The 4,417-nt window shown below is 39.7% G+C and overlaps 1 protein-coding gene across 1 annotated transcript in view; it reads right to left on the bottom strand.

Moving 5' to 3' along the window:
- The window catches only part of EDEM2 (ER degradation enhancing alpha-mannosidase like protein 2), a 28,440-nt gene that overhangs the window by 7,206 nt on the left and 16,817 nt on the right, over nucleotides 1-4,417 (bottom strand).

Here is a 4,417-nt window from a genome sequence, read left to right as displayed (position 1 = left end):
GGAAAGAGCTGACCTTCTTGACATCTCCACTAGATGTCTCAAGGATAGAACAAACTTGACAGTTTCCAAACAAAACTATCGGTCCCTTCACACTCCCACAAAGCTGCCTCCCTCCTCTCACCTCTCTCCCTTTTCAGTAAACGGCACCACCTTCCACTGATTCCACTCTGGCCAGATACCTGCTGGCCATCCTTGACTCCTCCCTCTTCCCCCACTCCCACATCCATTCCATCAGCAACTCCTATCAATTCTCTCTCTCTCTAAAACATCAAGATTTTTCTCTTTATCTCCAGAGCCACCACCTGTTCACCTGCATCTTGCACTGGGATGACCTCAAAGGCCTCCTCACTGGTCCTACCACTTGTCTTCTCCAGTCCACTCTTCCCAAGGCAGCCAGAGCAACTGTCTTACTCAGTGGCTTTCCACAGGCTCAGCTTAAGGTCAAGACACCTCACCATGGCCCTCAAGGCCCTGAGAAATCTGGCCTCTGCTGACTTTCCACTGACCGGTCTTTCCCGTCCCTGGACTGTGGCCATGCTGCTTTTGTCTCTGATAAACACCCAACTCTTTCCTGCCTTGGGACCTTCACACATCATGTTTCCTCTGCCTGGAACATCGTCCCCCACCCCAGTTCTTCACGTATCAGCTTGAGCATCACCACTTCTGAGAGGCCTTCTTATCTAAAGTAAGTTCCCATCCAATATTCTCTCTTTTAGCCTCTAATTTGTTTCCTTCATTGCAACTTATTATTTTATGAATTTGTCTAAGTTTTTCTTTGTGTCTTGCCCTCTATAAACTTCACGAGGACAGGGCCTGGAATAGAGCAGGCACTCAAATATTTGTTGAGTAAATGAACAAATTTAATGTCTATAAGCCTCCTTTCTTCATCTATGAAACATCGTTTACCTCGGTGTGTTGTGATGATTCTGTGTAAAATGCCCAGCACATAAATCATTCTTTCATAAATGTTTATCACCTCTATGTGCCAGACAGACTGTCAGCTAAATGTTAGCTATTAGTGTTATTATAACCTCATAGAGAAATAACCCCAGGACCCCTTCTTAAAGCGGGAAAAGTGCCACACACAAAGCACACAAATCCTATACAAACAAAGATGGCAAAGTGTGGTATACACATACAAAGGAATATTATTCAGCCTTAAAAAGAAGGAAATTCTGACACATGCTACAAGCATGAAGCTTGAGGGACATTATGCTAAATGAAATAAGCCATTATGCTAAATGAAATAAGCTAGTCACAAGAAGACAAATACTGTATAATTCCACTGATATGAGATACCTGGAGTAGTCAAAATCATAAAGACACAAAACATAATGGTGGTATGACCCAGCAATCCCACTGCTGGGCACATACCCTGAGAAAACCATAATTCAAAAAGAGTCATGTACCACAATGTTCACTGCAGCACTATTTACAATAGCCAGGACATGGAAGCAACCTAAGTGCCCATCAACAGACGAATGGATAAAGAAGATGTGGTATCATATATACAATGGAATATTACTCAGCCATAAAAGGAAACGAAATTGAGTTATTTGTAGTGAGGTGGATGGACCTAGAGACTGTCATACAGAGCGAAGTAAGTCAGAAAGAGAAAAACAAGTACCATATGCTAACACATATATGTGGAATCTAAAAAAAAAAAAAAAAAAAATGGTTCTGAAGAACCCAGGGGCAGGACAGGAATAAAGACGCAGAAGTAGAGAATGGACCTGAGGATATGGGGAGGGGGAAGGGTAAGCTGGGATGAAGTGAGAGAGTGGCGTAGACATATGTACACTACCAAATGTAAAACAGACAGCTAGTGAAAAGCTGCTGCGTAGCACAGGGAGATCAGCTTGGTGCTTTGTGACCACCTAGAGGGGTGGGATAGGGAGGGTGGGAGGCAGACACAAGAGGGAGGGGATATGGGGATATATGTATATGTATAACTGATTCACTTTGTTATAAAGCAGAAACTAACACACCATTGTGAAGCAATTATACTCCAATAAAGATGTTAAACAAAATAATAATGATGGTTGTCAGGGGCTAGGAGAGGAGAGAATGGGGAGTTATTGTTAAAAGGTATAGAATTTCAGTCTTACAAGGTGAAGAGAATTATGGGGATGGATGGTGGTGATGGCTGCACAACATGAACATAAATACCACTGAACTGTACACTCAAAATGGTTAACACGGTAAATTTTATGTTATGTGTATTTTACCACAGTAAAAAAAAAAAAAGAAAAAAATACAATCATTTATTTTTTCTTCCATTACTGGGCATTTGGACCATTTCTAGTTTTTCTTTGTCATGAACTTTGCTGCTGGGAATATCCATGTACAGATTGCATCTTTCCCTGGTCAATTATTTTCTTGAGGAACATGCATAGAAATAGAATCATGCAAAGTCAAAGGGTGTGATCAGTTGTATGGCTGGTGGCACAAGCAGGTTTTCCAAGAGGAATGTAGTTACAAATAGTTTTAAGGAAATAGATTTCCTGATCCTTAATTTTCCTAAAATGGATCTGCTTGAAAAGATGCTTACAACACAAAGGCAGGCTACCCATTCTATCTCTTCCACAACTGTCCTACCACCTTATAAAAGCAAGATATACCCACCAACAATCTCCAGCCTTACTGCGGAACATTGTCCTTGGATATAAAAATGTCCTGAGAACTGAACTAGGTTAAATTTAAAATATTAGTGTAGGTGTTGAGAAAAATGAATGGCTCTAACCACTGGGTAACAAATCCTTCTGCAAATCAGATGGCTTTCAATTCTTTGCCTTCAAAAAACTGAAAGAGGAACTGGTCAAGTTGTCAGCAGAGACATCATTAAAAATAATTTTTGATGACAGATCATTTGTGATTTTTCTTTAACCATATAAAGAGTGAACCATAAAATACTGCCACATTTGCAGGTCAAAAATGGTTGATGCTGGCAATTTTATATGGTTCAATCTATTAACTCAATGATTTCAAAGAACTGAATGATATTACAATATCAAACTCCTTCCATCTCCATCTACTTATTTATGTGCACAGGCTCCTCAGCACTTACATCTAAAAAAATGAAAAGCAGGAATAAAACTGATGCTTAACAGTGCTCTGTTTTAGCAATATGTATTATTCATGCACAAATACATGAACTACTTAAAAACTTTAAAAAGCCCCAAAAATCTCATTAAGAAATGCACTTCAGGGACTTCCCTGGTGGTCTTGTGGTTAAGACTCCACGCTTCCACTGCAGTGGGTTCAATCCCTGGTGGGGGAACTAAAATCCTGCATGCCGTGCGGCGTGGCCAAAAATAAATAAATAATTTGGGGCTTCCCTGGTGGCGCAGTGGTTGAGCGTCTGCCTGCCGATGCAGGAGACACGGGTTTGTGCCCCGGTCCGGGAAAATCCCACATGTCTCGGAGCGGCTGCGCCCGTGAGCCATGGCCGCTGAGCCTGCGCGTCCGGAGACTGCAAGGCCACAACAGTGAGAGGCCCGCGTACCGCAATTTAAATAAATAAAAATAAAGTCATGGGCTCTTTGTTAAAAAAAAAAAAAAAAAAAGAAATGCACTTCCAATAAATTACTTTCAGGTTTATAATCATCAAAAATTGTAAGCTATAAATGTTGTTTTAATCAGTTACATACTAATGATAACTAAATCCAGAAGAAAACAAATTTAATACTCAGAGCTTATGATCACGGGAAATTTAAACACATTTTAAACTTCTATGTATGAACAAATTTTGTCACAGAGACATACGATAGGGTGAACAATAAAATGCTTTCAGCATAAAATATAATAATTAGGATAAAATCCTGTTCGAGTGGTAGAATGGAAATATGAGTTGGAGGAGAAAAAGGAATGGTATGCAACTATTTAAACTCATAAGATTAAAAACATGCATGGGGCTCTATAATTTTTCAAAATTCTTTTAGGGGACACTCAGCTAAATTTGAAGATCTTAGAAGAGTTGGACCAATATTTAATGTTATCAACAAGTCCTCTCTGAGCTTCTTTCCCCATCTGTAAAATGAGAGGGTTGGCTAAAAGTATATAATGGGGAACAAGTTAAATAAATGACAATATATCTATTCAATGGAATATATGCAACTGTTTAAAAAAGTAAAATTGATCTTTATGTATCAATAAAGAATGATCTCCAAGATACATTCAGTGAAAAAGAATAAAAATGTTCCTATTTATGTAAAGAAAAAAGGGGGCTATAAATATGCATATGGATATGGATTTCTGGAAAGAGGTACAGAAAACTGACAACAAGGGCTGGATTGGGGAGAGAATCTGAGGGTGGGGGCTTGAGACTTATCATTGTATTCCTTGTTGTGCTTTAAAAATTTACCACCAGGCTTCCCTGGTGGCGCAGTGGCTGAGAGTCCGCCTGCCGATGCAGGGG

Source organism: Lipotes vexillifer, unplaced genomic scaffold, assembly GCF_000442215.2.
Source record: "Lipotes vexillifer unplaced genomic scaffold, Lipotes_vexillifer_v1.1 scaffold397, whole genome shotgun sequence".
Classification (NCBI taxonomy): domain Eukaryota; kingdom Metazoa; phylum Chordata; class Mammalia; order Artiodactyla; family Lipotidae; genus Lipotes; species Lipotes vexillifer.
Note: the sequence above shows the minus strand (reverse complement) of the source record. Positions and strands in the feature narration are given on the sequence as shown.